The 23,328-nt window shown below is 35.8% G+C and overlaps 1 protein-coding gene across 1 annotated transcript in view; it reads left to right on the top strand.

Moving 5' to 3' along the window:
• The window catches only part of NR3C2 (nuclear receptor subfamily 3 group C member 2), a 206,703-nt gene that overhangs the window by 8,239 nt on the left and 175,136 nt on the right, over positions 1 to 23,328 (top strand).

Raw genomic sequence — 23,328 nt, 5'->3', positions numbered from 1 at the left:
TTTGTGGGGAATATGTCCATCCCATTAACAAGATATAGGGTTTACATGTATTGCTGTGGCTTTCTCTTATTCTATTTTTTTCCAAACCAAAAGCAAAAACTTTATGTATTCTTTTCATTGTCATTGCCCCAAACCTTGCTTTTCTTGCTTATGGAAGCAAACGTTTCATAAAGGATACATTTTTATAGTTTCCCCACAGCATGAACTATTTAATCATATTCTAATGCTGTCTCTTAAATTATAAGCTCTAACACAAGTCATGAGATAGCATGGCTGCCATCAGAACCAAACTGAGCATGTGTTTTACTGCTAGTGCTTTGCTTTACTTTTAGAGAAGGACATTTTTTCATGTGTTGTGAATATTTTTGTAAATGGTGTTTTTAGTGAGCTGGTATGAGGTAGTATAGCCTGGTAGTTAACAGCATAACTGGTTGAAATCTCAACTCTGCTCCTTAATTGTTTAGTTTTCTCAACTGTATAAATGGATTAAATAGTACCCATCTCAAAGGTAGTTAAGACAATTTAAATGAGTTAATTTATGAGAAATACTTTGAATTCCTTCCGATATGTTAGTATGCATTGTATATGTTTTGCTATTATGAAATGGTTTTATAATTTTTAGTTTTCCTATTTTTAGTTTTCTTTTTCTTCACTGTATGAAATTCCACAGAATCTTATAAAAAAATACTTAAAATATTTAAGCACTTGTTAAAGTAAATATTTGATCATCTCATGATTAAACTCATATTTTAAAAATGATTATGCACTATACCTTTGTTATTACAGTTCTATTTATGCTTTTTTATTTTTGAAAACTATTGCTTTGAGTAATGACGTTTCTGGTAGAAATATTACAGATGCAGTAAGCTCAAATGATTGTCTCTTATGTTTGTTCTATATCCCTATTTCTACTATTTTAAATGTAGTTTTCATGCTCCACTCAAGAAGCCCTCCTGATGGTCCAATGACCCATGCATAGCCTTAGACATGTTAGTATGAATTAGTGACCTTGAGCCTATCCTGCATTCGTAGGCACAGGAAGCACTGTCTTGTGTCTCCTCTTGCATATTCCAAAATTCCTTATGTATTTGTTAATACAGTCAACAGGGATTCATTCTGCTTATATATATATTAGTTTTGTGCCAGCTAAATTTCCTAAAAACGTTAAAGCTTTAACGTGATTTGATATCTCTTACAGATTAATGATTCTTTACAGCTTTTCTTGGTGAATAGTATCCAAACCTATTTGTTTTGATGATTATCAGAGTAAAAGCTCAAGGATCAGAGGAAATTTAGTTGTTTTTCTAGAGTTCAGTCTACATGTTATAATATTTAATTTAACCTCATCCAAGTATCATCCTTAGTCTCTTATTTTGAACAAAAAAACCCAACCTTTTTGCCTATTTCTTAAAATATGATGATAACTCATTTCAGGGAATGTTGAATAGGTTAATGAATTAAATATCATAAAGGATCAAGGCAGTGTATACTGCTTCTAGGTTTAATAGTATCTGTCATCATTAGGTTGAACCTTGAACTACAGTATTTTCTGGTAGATCTCAAATCGTGGTTTGAGGGTTCCTGAGACCTTTTCAAGGAAGTGCACATTAAAATATCCACTCAAAATGGAACACAGACCAATGGATTTTGATATAATCTTGTACGAAAAGTTCACTGATATTGTTTCAGATTCCACATTGAAACTAACCTTTAAGGAACTATTCAGTGTTAATTTTCAGTATAGTATCAAAGATTCATATCTACAGTTATCTGAAATGACCATTAAAATATTCTTCCCCTTTCCCAACAACATGTCTATATGAGACGAGATTTTCTTTATGTACTTGAAGAAAAACAGCACCACATGTAGCAATGAAAATCCAGCAGTCTTCTATTAAGTGTGACAGCAGTCTTGCAAAAATGTTAAACAGTGCCACTCTTCTCACTAAGGATTTTTGTTTGGGGAAATATTGTTTCATAAACAGTTTTCATATTATTTATGTTAATATGCAATGACTTATTTTTAAATGATTTTAAAACATTTGTTTTAATTTTTAATTTAAACTAATTTAATATTAGTTTTAATTTTTAATTTAAATAATTTAATTTTAGTTTTAATTTCCAATACAGTAGCAATAACTGTAACTCACATAAACAAATGCTTTTTGGGATCCTTCATACTTTTTAAGAATGAAAAGGAGTTCTGAGATCCAGAAGCTGAGAACTGCTGGTCTGTTCTTTTCTATACACCCTTTGGAGGTTAATGAAGAAAGAAGATATTACATTATTTGTATTAGTGTTACTGAATATTATTTTGAGGAAGGAGTGTTCTATTCAAATAGGAAAAATGATTCTTGCTCAGGTTAATTTTTTAAACTGACAGAAATGAATAATGGCTGTGCGGTGTGTGTTGTCTTTATTTCAGTCTGTGGGCATTCGGTGAGAGTGGTGACGAAAGTCATCTGTTAATAATTTCCAGTGAATGGATTGTCGGAGCGCCAAATTGTAAAGTAAATTATGACAAAGCTAAATGTAAAGCTCTTAGAATGGATGCTGGACCTAGTTGTGTCAGGTGGATTAGAACTCCCCTGTCTGCTTGGACATCAACAAAACCGCTCTGAGCCTCAGTTTCTTCATTTTAAAGTGATTAAGTTGAACTAATCATTTTGCTAATCACTAATACGCCCCAAGAGCTGCCAGTGTAATTTCCTTTGAAGAATCAAAATAGAGTATCCTTTAACATACTTGCTAGTCTAGTTTCAAGTATTTTGTATTCTCAAGTCTAGCTTCATGGTTTTCAGGGTAGTCTGGGGAGAAAAATATCATTTCCTTTTACCATTTTAAAGTAAAAATGAGGAGGGGTGATCTATGATTTTACTTGAAAAGAGGAGCAGTTGTGTGTTTTTAAAACCAGATTTAAAGAAAAAATAAACTCTGAAACTTACTATGAATTCCTTGTTCTTATTTACACAATTCCTCATGGAAACAGGGCATTTCTGTTGACATAACACTGGCTGTTTATGGCGATAGTCATAGTCACTTTGATAGCATCATAACACAGGGCTAACATTGACTTAGACTTTTAAATGTAAAGTTTACTATTTCAAAGGGCATATTCTGGTAGGTTACAAGAACAGTAATTAGGATTTATCTTAATGTGTGCTGATTTTTTTTTCATGATAGAATGAAACAGTTTAGTAAATAACCTATATTTATTCTTTTATTTTTCAATTGCCCCTGAAGTTTCCTTGAAACTCACATTATATGACAAACCAAACATCAGAATTTGGGGAGTTCGTGACAAAGTTTGCCCTTTTACTAAACTTCAGAATAAACAGTTGAGATGTAAATATTTCCATGTAATGCAATGTCTGAAAGAGTGGTGGGGTGTGTATCTGAGAGAGAGAGTGTATTGGTGCTTACTCTAATACATAAATCCATTAGAGCATTGCTTAGGTCATTTGGGAATGAAAACATGTAACTTTCTTTTACTTATTATTTGTCTCATAATATTTTGATTTTGAAATTGCTAATGTACCTAGAATTTCACCAGGTAAATATTTTAAATATTTTTATAAATTATTTTAAAATGAGAGTTGTTTCTCCTGATATTCATTTTTCATTCACTTATGATATTTCTGGGAAGAGTGGTGATAATAAAAAAAATTAAGTGTTTTATAATACACAAATCACTACTATGTGCAGTGTACTTTTGTGAGTTTCATTTTTAAACATCACAAATATCGTAGGTTTATATGTCAGTATGTCTGCCTCTTATCATCTAAAATATTGGTTTATTATTTACATCATACTTTAAAAATGATGCTGAGATAAAAGCCATGTTTTCAGTTAGATAACCTCAAATTATTCCACTTAATGCAGTTTTCATACCAGTGACATACTACAGACTTAGACTTTTGAATGTAAAGTTCTTACTATGGAGATATTACTTATAGATTTGATATTCCATATTGTCTTTTGCAATATTGAAATTCTAGGTGTGTCTGACCTTTTCTGTCCTTGGAATGTTAGAGTAATAGCAGATGTTGTATTGATCACCACTAATTTAGGAGCAACACTTTGCTTCTCTTCATACTTTGATGTCATTATGTTTTTCTGCAAAGTAATACTTTTTTCTTCACTTTCAGCTGTTGCTTTAGTTTTGTACTGTTCATTTGCTGATAAAAATTTACCCCCACTGCTAAATAATATATCATTTTGTTTCATTTACTAAATTCAAACTGAGAGAAAAATATTAGCTTCTTGATTACATTTAAATATAGCCATTAACTTGGATATCTTTGATGACATTCCAACATTTATTAATGAAAACCGAGGAAAAATAAAAGCATGTTAAATGGATAGCATCTTCATTTTAAACATTAGGGTCTCTGGTTTTAAACTTGTGAAGTATAGGATTTGTTTTTAGTTTTAAGAGTTTTATTTTGTTCCTTACATAGTGAGGTAGTGATGAAGTTAAAATGTAATTACGTATAAGCACTTGTTAATTTATGCTCTAGAAACTTCTGGATTTATGATTGTTAGTGGTATGGCTAAGGCCAAAATTTTTATGTAGAAAAGTGGTGAAAATTGTATTTTATGCTAGAAATAGAAAACTGTAGTTTAAGGAAGGAAACAGGACAAACAAAAAGTAATTTGAATGCTTAAAAAGTTAATACCTTAGGGAGGGAGTATGAGATAATAGCTGGCCATCTGGATTCATAACTGTGGCTATGACTTAATTTCATTTCTGATGAATACTTCATTGGTATGTGATGAATATTCACCTTATATATTAGGAGTTTTTGAGATAAATATATGAAAACTCTGATATGAATCTGAAATTTGGCTCTTAAGTGGCAAAGCTGACTTTAGATATTCTGGCAGGGAGAGGTTATATGGGCAAGTCTTGGAAAATGGGGAGGTGGGGGATGATCAGAGTTGATATTTACACTTAGCATTGAAAATCTTGCAGGGAGTGGGTACTTACTGGAGGAGGGAGCTCTGAGAGCAAAATCCTGGAGATGGGGAGAAAACACTGAGTGTGGTTGAGCTGCGTGGTGGGCTGTGATGTCGGGGTTGGGGGTGAGAAAACCTGGAAGAGGCTAGTTGGAACTAGAAGGGAGTTGAATTTGAAACTTACACTAAGAAATTTGTACTTAATTTGGTAGGTAGTGAGTTGTTATGGAAATACTGGAGCAGGACGTGGCAGGAGGGAAAGTGCACTTGGGGAAACCTTATTGGGCAACGTGTTTGCAGGGTGGATTGGAGTATAAAGAGCCTTGTTAAGAAATTATTTCAGCTGTGTAGAAGGATGAGCGCTAGGCTTTCTGGAGTAAAGATGTTGGGGGTAATTGAAAGAAGGGGACAGGTTTGAGATATTACAGAAAAAGCCTATGTAAGCATCTATCTTTTGTATAAAAATTGACTTTGAAATCATCACAAATTTACAAAAAAGAAAGTATATTGTAGAGAACTCCTAGCATCAAGGACATTCACTTACATAACAAGAATATAACCATTAAAATGCAGAAATTAGTATGGATAAGTTACTAGCATCTACTCTTTTGCTGTTTGTCCCAATAATGCCTTTTATAGCAAAAGGATCCAGTTCAGAATTATGTATTGTGCTTAGTTGTCATGTCTCTTTAGTCTGGGATAGCTCCTCAGCCTTTTCTAGATTTCATGACTTGATACTGCTTTTGAAAATTAAAGGGCAGTTATTTGGTGGAAAGTCTTTCCATTGGGTTTTCTGGTATGTTTCCTCATGATTAGATTCAACAGATGTACCTTTGGCAGGAATATCATGGTCTCCCCAACCTTAGCATCAGCTTTTGTACCACCATCTCCCGCTGGAATGGAAGGATAATGTAACAGAAAGACAGAAGGGCAGGATTCTACTCCCAGCTCTGTTTTGTGCATTCTTCTCATTGCATCCTGTCAGGTGGCATGTGATTTCTGTTTGGGTTATTACTCTACTTAGACCACTTGATTCAGGTGCTGTTTGCAGGGTTTCTCCATGATAAAGTTACTCTTTTCCTTTTGCTATTAGAATATATTTTGTGGAAGGTACTTTGAAACTGTGTAAGCACCCCATTCTTCATCAGACTGTTTATTCGTATATTTATGTATATCAGCATGGCGTCATTGTTTTTTGTTTTGTGAAGTGAGTTACGTACATACTGTTACTGTCCTAATTTTTGATGGTCAGAATATTCCTGATTAAGCCAATGGAAGCCCATTGAGAGTGGTTTCTGTGTCCCTTTGCCTTGTCCCCATCATTCCTTGAGCACATCCTTGCTTTAGGCCCATCTTGTACTTTTCCTGACCCAGATCTGGAATTGGCCATTTCTTCAAGGAGGGTCCCCATCCCTGAAGACACTTTCCTCTTTCTGATTACAGTCTAATGCCACATTCTGGGTCATAGGGACACCCCCCTTTCTGTGGCTGCCCTCCTTATCCCACCCAGGCACAGACACCCATGCTGGGCTGTCCTCACCCTGCTGGGGTTCGGACACCCTCCACTAGACCACACAAACACACAGGTGCCCTCCTGTCTCTGCTTGACTCTGACCTTCCACGTCAGGTTTCTGAGCCACCCTTGGGCTTGATAGACCCAACTATAAGCCACCACAGTTGGCCACCCTCTTTTTCCACTGTGGATACCTACTTTGCTGTGTCTTATGTAATGATTTTAGGACTAAATTGTTAAGGAAGAGGAAGGGGAGGAGTTGATATTTGAGTAGAAATAGTAAAGTATGTGGAAAATCAGCAAAAACATCATGTTATGAGCTTAACTCTCATGGATAATAGTGAGTAAGAGAAATGAAGAGATCAGCCAGGCACAGTGTAATCCCAGCACTTTGGGTGGCCAAGGTGGGCGCATCACTTGAGGCCAGGAGTTTGAGATCAGCCTGGCCAACATGGTGAAACCCCATCTCTACTAAAAATACAGAAATTAGCCGGGCATGGTGGTTTGTGTCTGTAATCCTAGCTACTCAGGAGGCTGAGACACGAAAATCGCTTGAACATGGGAGGTGGACATTGCAGTGAACTGAGACCATGCACTACACTTCAGCCTGGGTGACAGAGCGAGATTCTCTCTCAAAAAAAAAAAAAGAAAAAGAAAAAGAAAAAGAAATGAAGAGGTCAAGAACAGGTTTGGAGCAGAAGTACTGTTACCTTGGCTACATGAGTTTTAAGTGCCAGAACTACCTATGATTGGAAACATTCTTCATATAGGTGGCAATGTTGGTCTGGAGGTCAGGGAGGCCTCTTCATAGAAATTGCAATTGAGGGAGTCCATGAGTATGCTGTTAGATTGGTGCAAAAGTAATTGTGGTTTTTGCTATTAAAAGTAATATTACCCAGGGAGGGAATGTATATAGTGACTCAAGTACAGTTTAAAGTGCATTTTGTTAGGAACTTGGAGGAATAGTGCCCCACTGAGAAGATGAACAACGCATCCTAATAAAGGAGACAGAATTATGTAGAGAACCAAGATCATACTTAAGTCATAGATGCCAAAGGGAAGAATCAGGTAGTCTTAGAATTTCCAATAGAAGGGCTCCAAGACTATCTAGAAATCTGACCCACTATGGGCATGGATACTGAAACTAATGCCCAGAGAAACAACATGGCTTCTCCAGTATCATACAAAGTAGCTAGTAACACAACTGGGAATAGAATCCTGCCTTTTTGTCTTTGTTACCTTATCCTTTTCTTCCAGTGGGAGATAGTGGTAGAAAACCTGATGAGAGGGTTGGGAAGACCAGGAATAGAACCTAAGAGCCGTTGACAGATGGGTGCTGGTGATTTTCAAGAAGGGATTGGATTGGATTGTGATTGGCTAAGGAGTAAATGAACATTGAAGAGGAGAACCTGGGGCATGGGGTGGAGGCACACTGCTTACTCTTGGGAGTATGTTTGCTTTGTTATCTGTTTTGGTGACAGCAAAAGTGGTTAAAGGGAGGAGATGGTAGCGCAAAGAAATGGCAGGTTCAGAGTAAGGATTTTGTTTGGCAGGTGAATTATGAAGAGGGCAATGGACTTGTGCTGAGACTGAAAATGTGAGAGAGACAAGAGGATTGATGAGGCAGTGTCCTGGGAAGGTGAGAATAGAAATGAGATTGCAGTCAGCCTCAGAGTTAAATATTTAACTGTGAGAGTTTCGGCACTTGCTGGTGACTGGCGTCACTATTTTACAGATATGAAAACTAAGACGGAGACAGTGTTCGTGATTTGCCTAAGGCCCTATAGTGAAGGCAAATGAAGAAACAGGTATTTGAGATAGAGAAGAAGAAAGCAGACTATCCTAAATAATAGGCAGCCAGATGGATCTTTTAAAAACGTAAATCAGATTATGTGGCTGATAGTTTAAAGCCCTCTGGTGGTTTCTCATTGCAAGCACCAGAAAGTAAAATAATTTAGGGTCTGTAAGACACTAAATTGCCAGGCCCCTGATTGCTATATTTAGTACCTGTTCCTCCTTGCTCATTCCCCACACTGACCTTTCTGTGGTTCCCACAAACCAAGCCCCCTTCCTTTTGGGGTCCTCTGTACTTACTGGTGCCTCTGCCAAGAAGGCTATGCCCCGGATTTTGGTTTCCTGCCTCTTTCTTGTCACTTAGGATTAGTTCAAATGTCACCCTCCCAGAGAGGCCTTCCTTGATCTTCTTATTGAAAGTGGTCATCCCTTGCCTTCTAACACATCACCTTCTTTGTCTGTCTTCATAGCAGTACCTGTCAGAATGATCTTTCTTTACTCCATTTCTGCTAGTTAGCATGTAAGCCTCCTGAGAGAAGGACCTCATCTGGCCTGTTACTTGTACATTTTCCATACCTGAAACAGTGCCAGGTCTGTTGTTCATGTTCAGTAAATATTGAGAGAATGAATGGATGGATTGACTAGCAGAGGGGGTGGGTATATATCTGGCATGACTAAATATTGGTGATTATGTAATAATAAAATTATTAAGTGACAGAGTTCTACTGAGTTTAGCAAAAAAAAAATTGTTTTGACTTCTGTCAGCATATTTTTAGAATTTTCCACAAAATAATTAACAAATACTGTTCTTCCTTTTTCTCATCTCAGTATAATACAGTATTTGGTAATGATGTATTCCAAGATAATTGATGACTTACACTCTTAGTCTGCACAATGAGATTACTTATTTTTAATTCTTACTATAAAATTCACTCTTTTTGGTGTTCAGTTCTACATGTTTTGTGATATGTGTAGTCTTGTAACCACCACCCAATTGAGATACGGAAGAGTTCTATCATTCACTAAAATTCTCTTGGTCAACCCTTTTCCTCACTCCCAAACTCTGGCGACCACTGTATGTGCCCTATTGGTATAATTTTGTTTTTTTTTTTTTCTATATTGTCTATAAACTCTATGTAGCCTTTTATTCTGGCTTCTTTCACTCAGTATAATGCACTTGAGATTCATCCATATCATTGCTTATTTCAGTAGTTTCTGTTTATTGCTGAGTACTATTCCATTTATGGCTATATCACATTTTATTCATCCATTTACCTGTTAGTAGACATTTGGCTTGTTTCCAGTTTTGGCTACTACAATTAAAGCCAATATAAATATTTACATACAAATATCTGCATAGACATATGCTTTTTGTTGTTGTTGTTCAGTAAAAACCTAGGAGAGGAATCATTAGAATATACAATAGGGGTAATTTCAATTTTTCAGAGACTATCAAATTGTTTTACAAAGTGTTTGTACCATTTTAATATTCCCATCAGCAGTGTATTAGAGGCCCAGTTCATTACATCCTTTCCAACACTTGATAGTCTTTTTAAGCTTAGGCATTATAGTACATGTGTAGGGTTATCTCATTGTGGTTTAAATTGACATTTCCTAATGTCTTAAAGACACCCAACATCTTCTCATGTGCTTATTTGCCATTCATATGCCTTCCTTTCATGCCTGCTTACTCTTGCCCATTTTTATTGTGTGTTTTTCATCTTTTTGAGTTCTGTTATCAATGTACCTTATTGTAAACTTTTTGATAGAAGACCTAGAACTAAGAGTACAATAGATATTTAAAATTCTGTATTGGCAGGCTGGGCCTGGTGGCTCACGCCTATAATCCCAGCACTTTGGGAGGCCGAGGCGGGCAGATTTCCTGAGGTCAGGAGTTTGAGACCAGTCTGGCCAACAACTGTATTTTTTAAATACAAAAAAAAAAAAATTAGCCAGGCATGGTGGCATGCACCTGCAATCCCAGCTACTCGGGAGGCTGAGGCAGGGGAAGGGGAATTGCTTGAACTAGGGAAGTGGAGGTTGCAGTGAGCTGAGATTGTGCCACTGCACTCCAGCCTGGGTGACAGAGAGAGACTCTATTTCAAAAATAGTAATAATAATAGGCAATTTTCAAATTATTTAGTCCCTACTCTGTCCTTAATGTGGGTGAACAAAAAAATGAATATGAAACAAACCAAATGTCCCCACTGTATTCCCATCTAGTTGGGGAAGATAGCTCACATGAGTGTATACAGCTTTTTTCCCCCCGCCAATTATGTGTTTGATTGTGTGATGGAGATAAAAGTTGTCACCAAAGATTAGAGAAGGAAGAGTTCCATGTGAGCTAGAATAGTCAAGGAGACCTTCATACGGGAGGTGAAGATTTCAGTAGATGTTTGAACATTGGTAGTATTTGAGGGGAAGTAGGGAGAGTATTCAAGGAATAAGTAATAGCACAAGTCAAGTGCTAGACAGGACAAATGAAACTTGCCTGGATAGGTTTAATGGTAGTTGGGGAAAACTAGATTATAGACATCGGTGAATGCTGAAATGAAGTTTTGGGCACTGTTAATATAGCACATTAAACTTTTTTTTTTTAATTCAGGAATGACATAAAAGGGGGTAGAAAGGTTAACCTGGTAAGCGAAGGAGAAAATAAGGGTTGAGACAAAAGCACAGTCTAGAGGCTGTCATATTGGTAATTTAGGCAGATAGGAGCCCAACTGGTTGGGATGGTGAGCGAGAGGTAAATACTAGAGACAATTTAAAGGAAGAAATCATTGAATACAGGTTATTGGACCCAAAACCTGTTCCTTTTCCACTACATGACTAAACCATGTGTGTTAACAGCACCACAAAAAGTAGATTGCCAAGGAGTATAGGAAAGAAAAACACAGGAGTTTATAGGAACAAGGAGAAACTTTAAACAGAGTTATGGCTCTAATGTAAGAGAAGAGGAGCAGAATAGTTTTGTTTGAATGAAGGTAAAACTTGATAATTTCAGTACCAAAATAGAATACCTTTTATTAGACTACAGAAAAAAATACCCCCAGGAAATGGAAACAGGAAGAGCCAACTACTGGTTTGGCAGAGTTGGAAAGCAAACTGGTGAAAGATTATGTAAATGAATTAGAAATAGTGACATATGGATTTTGATATGCATACAAGATCTAGGCTTGTTTGGAAGTCTATTAATTGTGTCCTCAAGTAACTGGTGTTTGAATTCACAGTACTCTTTCCAAAAGTAGAAATGTGCTTATTTTCTTCCGTCACATGGTAGAGTTTGTATTTACTTAAAAAATATTTTTCTGATATGTTTGAAATTCTAGATGCAAAGTTTCAGGGTATAGAAATGGAATGGGAGTAGATATTCTTTAGTTTATGCCAATTTGGATTCTCACTATTTTTTTTAAATGGAAATTATATCCTGAGAGGCTTTTGTTCTTGGAAATTTGAGGTATGACTAAAGAATTTATGATCATATGATACAAAGGTTTTTTTTTTTTTTCCTTCAATTCCTCTGTCATTTTCATACCCAATCTAGGTAAGTATACATGTGAGTTATTCCCCTGAGACTTCTAAAAGCATTCTGGGCTTTCTATATGTGGTAGAAATGATAATTTCATTGACATATACCCTGTATTTTGGACTTGGTTGCTATGTGTAAGGTGAAAAATAGCATTTTTCCCCCTCTTAAGTACTGTTTTTTAGGGAACTGAAGAAATTAATGGATTCCTAGAGTAGAGGAAGGAAGAGTTATAAGCATAGCAACCTTTCATTGTGAAAACCTAAAGCTCCTACATTTGTATGACTTCTGAAACATTCAGATCCATGGGTGGCTACTGGATGTCTATTAGCAAATACCCCTATTTTTGAGCTAATTTTCATTTAACAAGCAAAAGATTTTTATGAGAGAGTATAATTTCATGAACTGTGCATTTCATGAACTGTGCATTTTTTGAAGGCTGCATTTGTTGCCAGTACCTGAGAATGGAAGAGGTAAAGAATAGAATTCTGTGAACATGGCCTAGCCTCTGTGATTTCATAATGCTGAAGTATGCTTTTTGAAAAAGTTAAATTCTTGCCAATTTTACTCTAGCAGGAATAAATAAATCTAGTATTCTGAGAGTTTTAATGAAACTAGACATAAAACAAGTTAAAATTAATGGAGAAATGGCTAGATATCCACGACTGTTAGCGTCAGTACATTGTCAGTATCTTCCAGAAATGTAACTGCTATTAAGCAAGCTGAGTTATTTCCAGGCGTTGAATCCATGAAGAATGATAAATGTTTTCTCATCATACTCATTCTTAGAATGTTGTGATACTTTTGATATTTCAGTTACTCGTCTTTAAAAGGGGAGTGCCCTTCCCTGGGCCTTGCCCAAGAGAAGAAAGAAAGACTATATTAAGACAGAAAACATGGACATTTTAAAGAGACGAACACACTGCTATGTGAAATACCAGTTCTACTTAGTAAACTCCCTGGAACCTGTAACAAACAACAATGCACATTAAAAACACTTAATCCAAAAAGAGTTCTGAAGATGGATGGTGGTGATGGTCATACAACAGTGTGAAAGTGCTTAATGCCACTTAACTTAATGGTGAATATGGCACATTTTATGTATATTTTATTATAAAAAACGTAGTTGAGTCCTAAAAATAGGGAGGTGCTACATTGTCTAATAAGTATAGTGTCATATATGTGCTCTGTTCAGTACTGATTTTCTTTCAGCAAGCATTTATATAAGCACTTGACTTTGTCAAAGCCTAGTCCTGGGTGTATTAGTCTGTTCTTGTATTGCTATAAAGAAATATCTGAAACTAGGTAATTTATAAAGAAAGGTAATTGGCTCATACTTCTTCAGGCTGTACAGGAAGCATGGAGGCATCTGCTTGGCTTCTGAGGAGGCCTCAGGAAACTTACAGTCATGGTGGAAGGTGAAAGGGGAGCCAGGCGTCTTACATGTTGGAGCAGGAGCAAGAGAAAGAGTGGGGAGCTGCTACACACTTCTGAATAACTAGATCTCATGAGAACCGTATCACAAGACAGCAGCAAGGGAATGGTGCTAAACCATTCATGAAGGATTCACCCCTGTGATTCAATCCCCTCCCACCAGGCTCCCATCTCCAACACTGGGGATTACAGTTTGACATGAGGTTTGGGTGAGGACACAGATCCAAACTATGTCACTGGGTATGTGGTCAGAGTGGAAAATGAGGAAGTCTTCACTTTTAGGAACACCCAATCTAGATAACATTCAACATCCCGTTACAAAGTAGGTTGTGGTAGGTGTTACTCTGGAGGTACCAAATAATGTTTTGAGAGCATAGGGAGGGAACACTTAGAAATTAAATACTAATTTCATTAATAAAATTATGTGATGATTATAAGTGAATGTAATATGATTAGTCAGTACTCTTGGTTTGCAAACAGCACAGGGACCCATCTTATATTAGCTTAAAGAAAATAGAATCTCTTGGCTTAAACAAATAGCAATTCAGGAAGTACACCTCAGGCTTGGTTAGATCCTAGGTTTCGAATGGTATCATCCTATAATTTCTTTGTCTGCATCTACTAGGGCTTTTCTTTTTTTATTCAGTTATATTTTCTGGCCAGCGTCACTCTGGGCTTTTATTTTCATTAGTTATTCAGGTTAAAAGGAATAACCTTTCTTGACAGATTCTGATTGATCTGGCTTGGGTCACTCATCCAGCCTTAAGTAGGGGTGTTGCTTGTGTGCCCACATGACTGGACATGTATGCAGGTAGGTGGTGGGGGTTTGGTCTCACCTAACCCCATGTACTGAGAACACAGGAAGATGTGTCTTCAAAGGGTCTGGCCAAACAAAAACTGTACCCTACATCAGTTTCAAAAACTGATCATACAGTCATTGATTAATTATTCCTTATTTAAATAGGTTGGTCACATTGCTTTTCTAAGCATTATCATTAGTAATACTTTATTATTATTGAAATGAACTATCTGGTAATATTGTGATCTGGTGGAGAACAGAAAATTAATGATTAGAAAGGGCAAAAGCAACATGTTTTTGGGAGGGAGGATCTGATAGTTTCTTTTACAAAGTACATTTACAGATGCTTTAATAATGAGAAAAATTAGTGGTAATCAGAATGTTTTCCAAAACAGTACACTGCAGATTGATCATCAGTCACTGATATGTAAAGAATGTTCCCATTAGTATTATTCTAAAAAGCTCATTAAATTGGTCCCACGAATAAATATGGCTCTAGACTATCCAGCTCATTATCATTATCCACCTAAGAGTACGTAAGAAGTATTTTATATCATATCTTCTTTGGCCTTTTCACTGAGGGCCTGTGCCATTCTCAATGCAAATAATCTTTTCCGAATATGGGAGAATTACTAACAAAATAAATTTATACCTGCTCACCAGGATGCTATACATACTTGCACATGTAATTTTGCTTATAGCTTCAGAAGATTCACGGGCCCTTCTTTCGCCAACTTTTTCATGAACCCATGAGCCCCAGATTAAGAACTCTTCCTCTTGGTGGTTGTTAAAATATAACTACGTAACAGGAAGAGGACCATTGTGATCCACTACCAATAGAACATTTATAGTTGAAAATGCAATTTGAGTTGTTTGTTCACCAGTGATGCTAAGTTATGCATTTGTTTACATCTCATAACATGTAAATATTTATGCAAGATGGCTATCCAGGCAAAAAGAAAAAAAAAAGAAAAACAACCATGAAATAGAGAATGCAAGGTGACCCATGTAAACAGGCTAGAGATACATTTGAAAAAGATGAGGGTTGAAGAGTGTGTAGATGTTGGCAGGTAAAGAGATAGCATCCTCTGGGGAGGATATTATCAGGAGTCAGAGTAATCTTGGTAAATGGGAGAAAATGTAAGAAATGAACGTGTAGAAGAGTGGAAAGCCAACTTTCAGGTCATACTTCCACTTGCTCATCATATGGCCTTGGGCAAGTTACCTATCCTCTCTAAGAATGAGTTTCCTTCCACCTCGGTAAAATAGTGACACTAACAGTCCTTCCTCCTATGCTATTGGGAAATTTTCTGAGCTGATCTGTAAAGTACTGGCATGTAGAGAGTGCTCAATAGAAATCTTAGTTCTTATTATTGTTGATTGTTATTAGTTTCAATTAAAATTGAAATAGAGGAATAGGAACAAATAGGAACTACAATGGGTAAATAATTACTCATGAGAGTATGACCTAAGAGATTCCATTTTGAAATGAATTAACAATGTAGTATTAATAAATTCAACCTCTAACATGATTGTAGAGAGAAGAAATTCTTCTAGTTCTTTGTGCCCTTGTGAGAGCCTTAATTGAGAACTGTATTCTTCTCTGAATTTCAAAAATAGAGATTATCATGAAGATATCTTAGTGATTTTTAAACTCTTTTTAGAGCAATACAAATGAAGATTAACATTTACATATATCACATGCTCCATGGTGGTTTGATTGAAAAGCATTGTGTGGGTATGTGTGTGTGGGCAGTAAAGCAAATCAAATAGCACAAGTTTTGTTTTTGTGATATTCATAAAAATCAATACTCAGCACAGAAATATGACTCAGTAAGAATTGCTTATTATGGACTATAACATAGATAAGATAGGCTGCACAGTGATGTACTGTGATGGTTTTCATCTCCGCCTCTTTTCTCACTTGTGAACACCATCAGAATGTAAACGAGAGTGGCTTTATTATAGGAACAATCATGGACCCTTTCTGTGTTTCTGTTTTAACAGTATGTCATTCACAAACATCAATGTTATTAACAAATTACTTGGCATACAACTCATAACTGATCATGCCCTGTTGTCTAGTGTTCTGATTATAGGGACCTATGCTTTAGAAGGAAAGCCTGAGAAGCCAGTAAAAATGTCAGAAATCTCTCCCTCTTCCCCACACATTAAACGTCACGAAATATATAATGCTATTCAAATATAAGCACTGTTAAGCAGGTGATTGCAAAATATATAGTATCTTCTTTGGACAACAGAAATAAAAACAAAAGAAACCCTGTTAGGGATTTAAATCAGCTATGAAAAATCTGCTGATTTTATATTATTGTTAAACACTGGGCTGGAATTATTGTTTTGGGAAGGCCCATGAGAGCTTTTGCTCTGTGGATTTTTAAAGGTAAGAATAAATTTCATGTTTGAGATGTTTTTGATGTGCCTGTAACCAGAATAGAAGTGTCTTAGATTATAACTTTCTCTCAGATTGAGTAATTCTGTTGTAATAAGTCAGCATATGTTGCCGTCTATTCTAAAAACTGCATGAAGATAAAAACATATTATATAAAACCATCTATAGTATCAAGTCTTTACAATCTCACTATGCTTAAGATATAATGCCAACACCATACACTAGATAATTTCCAGATGGTTTAAAGAGAACCTCAATTGAGAAAAACACTGAGTTGAACACATATCTGACTCTTGGATAGAGAAGTCTCTTTATAAGAAGAGAGCGGTAGAAGGAAGTACGTGTGTGCATGCATGCATACACACATGCATACATACACTGAACATTTTGATTATATAAAAATTCAAAATTCCCATATGCCAAACAAAATTAAGACAAAATTTGGGAAATGATGAGTAGGTTGATATCTCCATAATAAGAGCTAATACTTATCGATAAGAAGACCATGAAGACTTCCAAGAGAGGAGGGAAAAAACAAGAAAAAGACATGAACAGGCAGCTCATAGAAAAGCAAATACAGACCAGGTGCGGTGGCTCACGCCTGTAATCCCAGCACTTTGCGAGGCGGAGGCGGGTTGATCACCTGAGGTCAGGAGTTTGAGACCAGCCTGGCCAACATGGTGAAACCCCACCTCTACTAAAAATACAAAAAATTAGCTGGGCATGGTGGCAGGCACCTGTAATCCCAGCTACTCAGGAGGCTGAGGCAGGAGAATCACTTGAACCCAGGAGGTGGAGGTTGCAGTGAGCCAAGATTGTGCCATTGCACTCCAGCCTGGACAACAAGAGCAAAACTTCATCTCAAAAAAAAAAAAGAAAAAAAAAAGCAAATACATATGGAGTGTATGAACTTCTAAACTGTTTAGTCATGCTACTAAATAGAGAAATAGAAGTGAGAGCAACAATTTGGTATCATTTCAAATTGGATTTTCAGAAAAAGCAAATGGTGGGTAGGGAGCACTGAGACCATCATTCTTGGATGGAGTCCAGTGGAGAGTAGAAAGAGACACAAGTAATTTGGCAGCATGCACTATCAGAAGTAGCAATGTGATTCCAGAGCATGGACTCTTCAGCCAGGTGTCCTCAGTTTTACCACTTTACCAGCTGTGTGATCTTAGGCAAATTATTTATTAACGTTTTGGTGCCTCAGTGTTGTCATCTGTAAAATGGAGATGATAGAATGTACCAAACAGTATTGTTATGAGGACTCAGTTAGTTAGAATATGTAAAGTGCTTAGAAAAGTGCTTGTCACATAGTAAGTCCTACATAAATGTATTTGCTATATTATTATCATTGTCTTTAGATGCCTCAAAAGATCCAGTTTCTAGGAGTGTGTCATCAGGAAGTTGTTATACGTATGGAAAAAGATTTATGTATGATGGTGTTAATTTAGCATAATTTACAAAAATTTAATAACTTTTTTCCCAGTGAATTGGCAATTAGCCAAATCTTGGTAAACTTATTTTTTTCTTATTATGATATAAAAATGCAGCTATGTCTGTGAAGAAAATTTATAGGAAATCATTACAATTTATTTTTTATATTTAATATTATGATATGCAGCTCTATAGACAGAATTTGTGTCTGCGCAGTTATGTATGTGTATATTTTATTCTCAGTGGGAAGAAATGCATATATTTTTTTCTTAGTGGAAGAAAATGCCTCAAAATCAGTGGTGTTTGTCTATGAGTAATAGGATTACTGCTTTGTTAATTTTTCTTTTTGTATTTACCAAATTTTCTACAATGAGAATGTATTGTTTCTAGGACAAAAAATTATTAAAAGAGCAGCAGTAATGATTTTATTTGAGAGTGTAATAAATCTCTCACATGTAAGAACAAGATCATCTTTGCCTCCAGATGGCACTACCATTTTCACAGAGAAGTAAAGAGTTCTGGGCTGATGAGCATTTTGTTCAGTTAGGATCTAGGCTTCATGGATACATTTGTCTTGCTTCCTAAACCAGCCCTAGACAGATGGGTGGAGGGAGGCATGGACCCTGCACATGCCCCCTCAGAATGTTGCTTTTTTTCTTGCAGGTTTTTGCCTGCTTCTAGATTCTTTAAAGTTATGGGGCCATTTGTTGTAACATCTATTAAAACCACTTGAGAGCAAATGAAATTGTTTGTTTATAATAATCTGAAAAGCAAGCATGATGAATAAAATACATTTTTCATAGTATAGTTTATTTCCTAAGCGAATAGAGCAACTTTAAAGAGCTATTAGGGCAGAATAAAAATACTGCATAAAAATCATTATTTCTAACATTTATTTCTCCTCTATATTAATGATCTTTCCTCCTGCTCCATCATTCTATCAGGCCTGAAATTTGACTCCTTCAGTTCCTGTGATCCCGTAAGAATGGTTCGTTCAGGTTCTTAGGTTAGATCAACAATCCTTTGCTTTTTCTTTTCTTTTCTGTTTATTATTTTAAGTTGCACTGTTCTTACATAATGATCCTTTCACTTAATGAGATAAGGCAAAGTTAACTGAATAAATAGGAGGAGTTTTATTTATTAATTGGTATTAGGTGAATCACTGGAAATTTTGAGCCTAACAGATTTTTCTGTAGGCAAATCAGTTGCAAAATATTTTAAAGATTTGCATTTATGCATATCATGAAAAACTTACTGTTTTAAAAATACCTTTGTTAATAACCCTAATACTGTTAATAACTTCATGGTTTGTAATTGGCCTGCTGACTGAATACTCATGGAGTCTCTGGACATGGAAATAGTGACTTATCTAGATTTACATTTATGATTTATTCAGCTGTTATTGCTAAGTAGTACTTTTATAGTAAAAACTAAATATAAGGCAAAAGGTAAAGGAAAAATAATTATCACATAAATTTACTTTCAGAAGCTCTCATGTCTAACATCAGTATATGTGACAAATTATTTTCCACAAGTCTTTAATGTATTTAAGTCTGACCTATTGGTAATAATTTTTGAGTATATTTTTTTGAAAAATAACATTAAGGTCAAAATGCAATTGAGATCGGTGACAATCAAGGTAGATTATAGTTATCTACTGGAAAGTTGAATTAGTTGAACTGAACAGAAGCCATATCATCTAGACAGGGGTTGGGAATTTTCATATGATGCCTTAATTTATCTCTTTATTATTTTTAAATTAATTAACAAAAGCAAAATAATAGTACTCATAATTTGCTCCCCAGAGTTAACAAATGTTAATTTTTCATTGGGTTCAGATCTTTCTTTAAATGAGAGACAGAATATTACAAAGTTCAAATCAGATTTGGATCCCTTCCCCACCCTTTTCACTTCCTCCCTGTCTTTGTGGAAGCAGTCCAAGTCAAGAATGTCATATGTATTTTCTGCCCATGTTTTTATCCTACATATATAGGTGTATGCATGTATTTAGCAATTTTACATAAATGGAATCTTACCCTTGCAAAACATCTAATGATTTTTGAGCTCTATGTGTGATGATACATTTAGATGTAGTTTATTTTACTATAATTGCCTGATAGTATTCTGTCGCTTATCTAGTTCCCTATTAATGGACATTTAGATTGTTTCCAGTTTTATTGCTGATAAAAATAGTGCTGCAGAGACAAATTTTGTAAATGTCTGCTTATATACAAGAGCAAAGATTTCTCTAGGATGTATAATTAGAAGTAGAATTTCTGTGTAATGAAGAAATGTATATATCTTGCATTTTATAAACTTTGCATAATGCCTGCCAGTATGTTTGTACTAGTTTACATTCTCATCAGTATGTGTAAGGTACTGATTTGCCACATCCTTGCTTACGCTTTGTATTGTGGGTAGGAAGTAGTGTATCATTTGTAATTTAAATGTGAATCTCTTCATTACAGGAAAGTTGGGCATATTTTCATAGGTTTATCAGACTGAGTTTCCTCTTCTATAAATTGCTGTTCATATCCTGTTTACCTATATCACTTGTGACTTGATGTCTGTTTATTGATTTTTCAAAGGTATTAATCCGCGCATTAAACTTTTGGTTATGTGAGTTGAAAATATGCTCTCCCAGTCTACTGCTTGTGCTTTAACTTTGTTATAATGTTCTTTTTCATACAGATGCTTTAAATTTTGATGTCATCAAAATTTCAGTTTTTACTGCTTAAGGTTTGTGCTTCTCTATATCCCTTGCCTAAGAAACCCCTCTCTACTCTAAGTTTATGAAGGCATTTTTCAATGTATTCTTGCAGTTGTTTTCTATTTTTCTTTGTCTCAAAGCTTTTCATGTAGTAGTTGATAAAAGAATTTATTTTTTGGAAACATAGTAGTTACTTTAGGAAATGATGCATTTCTACCACCATCCTCTAAAATAATCCTCACAGTGATAGGGATGATTTCCTATGATATTTAAGAGGCTAAGAACAGAATACAGTTATACCCTGTGACTTACCAAGAGTGAGTGCTACATAGCTATTTAGAAGCTTTCAATAAACACTAGGTAAAATACAGAAGTTGGGGCTGTTTATTTCTTATTTGGTTTTGAGGTTCAAATATTTATGAAAGTATTATGCTTGTGTGGAAAGATAACATAGGGGACACTTCTGGTTTTGATCAGTTATTCATTGCAGATTTAGATTGCTATCTTAAACTTCTTTTGAAAATAAATACAAGGCCACACAGACTGGAAAAGCTCAAATGATATGTATTTCTGCTCTAAACTCTGAACAGTTTGTCACCTGGGGTGTGATGGGACACTCAGTCATCCTTTTGGGATGAAGCCTAACTAAGGGGGGGTGGGTGTGTGTGTGCACGTGCACCTGTGTGTGCGCCTGTGTGTGTGTATGTGCATATTCACAGTGATGTGGTCTGGATCAGAGAGGGAGAGTTCAGTCACAGATTAAAAGATAAAAATTATGTGCTTTTAGAAAATATAAATAAGTAAAAGAATGTAATCCTAGAATGTGCTGACAGTTGAGTTTTTGAAAATACAGTTCAAGTTGCCATTATAAGACTCTTAGATGAAGCTAATTTTTGTTCCTAATAAAGGAAGGAGCATTTTTTTTTACTCCTCCACATTTCTCTTGTTTTGCATCTCTCTTCCATTTAAATTACCAATAGACAGTGCCTGCATTTTATTATTGAAAGGCTAAATCTGAATCTCCAAACTGTGAATACTTAGCCAAAAATCTAGTTAGAATTCCAGCTTGATCTTTTTTTACTTCACTTATGTATTCTAATATAGTTTCAGTCTTCTGAAATTTAACCAATTTTCACTGTAATTTTAGGAATAAGTCAGTCCCAGGAAAATAAGTGATTAAGGGGATACATTGCTTTCCTAACAGTAAGAATGGCACAGCTCCACCCACCCCTCCCTGCAAAGAATGAAAGCCACCCACTGGTGTCTACAGTGGAGGGTGTGTGCAGCAATGGTCAGTGCTGCCTTGAATGTTTATTGTGTTCACCAAGTCTCAGTCGTGATGTGCTTTCCAGACATCAGTGCCTGTGGCGACCCCAGGAGACAGGTGTGATAACCCTCCTTTGCTGATGAGGAAACTTACACTTTTGAGAGGGTGAGTAGCTTGGCCAGGATGACACAATTAGTAAATGCAACAACTGAATGTGTTGTAGCCCAGCTCTGACCAACCCGGAAACCCTCTTTTTAAAATTGATGCTGTCTCCCTAAAATGTGCAGTGTTAAGTTTTATAAGTGGATTTTCTTGTTCTTTACTTGGGAAGAATGTGGTAGGAGAGGAAGAGGAGGCCTGGAGTTCCTTCATCTTGGTATGTGTTGCAGAGGAAGCAAGATAAAGGAAAACTATTTATTCTAGCAACGCCGAAGACTAAATTTTGCCTGCTTAGTAGTTAATCTTAGAGCTTGCTCTGGTTGTCTATGCATATGGCACCTTACATAAGTATCTTTTGATGTGACATTGTCTGAAGATGATGTGAGTAGGACGACACTGTCCAGAAGATTTAAGGATAGATCTCAATAGCATTGTGTTGAATTAAAAAGAAAGAAAAACCGGAGTGTTGAGCAATATAGACCTTGTGATGCCATTTATATAAAAATCTAAAACCACATAGAATATGTCCATTTGTTTATGTGTGCATATAATGGAAGTATAAAAATACAGAACAAAGATATCAAGCAAAATTTAATTAGTGTTTCACCCTGGAGAGGGAGGGACAGGGGAACAAACACGTTACCCTTGTCTGTAATATTTTAATTTTATTTTGAAAAATATTTGAATTGGATTTGGATTTCATTAAATGTTAACATCTTTTAAATCTAAATATTAAGTATATAGATATTTTGTTAGATGCTATATTATTGCCTCTCCTCTTCTGTACTTGAATTTTTTCCCCAAGTGACAGCAACAACAAAATGTGGTCATAGCCAGGAGAATTTGCTACCAATTGCTGTGCCCCAAAGCAAAATAGTTTGGAACCTAGAACTAGTTTCTTTGATTCTTTGTTTGGGCCAGTGGTGGGTGGTGGGCCGGATGGGGGATGGGCAGTTGATGCAACCAGCCAAAATGAAAGACATTAAGCTCTTGCTACAACTAAAAAATGTGTAGTTGGAATATAGCAAGAAACTGCAATTTAGGTCTCCCAAATTGTGTAAGATGACATTGAGTTGAGGGTTGGAGTACTGAAGATTATCTGAGGTTTCCTTGTAAGGTTTAGTTTGGCGTATGTCTTTGGTGACTATATGTGTTCTGTGTATCTGAACCCTGACAGTAGTCTGTAAAGCATATTTTTGTCACTACTCCTGGCCACATGATGTGTGATACTCTTATACTCTGTGGGCACATGAATTATAGCATTATAATCTCAATTATTTTAGGTAAGAAAGAAATCTGAATGGCCAGTATACAAATACT

This window comes from Pongo abelii, chromosome 3, assembly GCF_028885655.2.
Source record: "Pongo abelii isolate AG06213 chromosome 3, NHGRI_mPonAbe1-v2.0_pri, whole genome shotgun sequence".
Lineage (NCBI taxonomy): Eukaryota > Metazoa > Chordata > Mammalia > Primates > Hominidae > Pongo > Pongo abelii.
The sequence above is the reverse complement of the archived record's forward strand: the minus strand, read 5'-3'. Positions and strand labels throughout refer to the sequence as shown.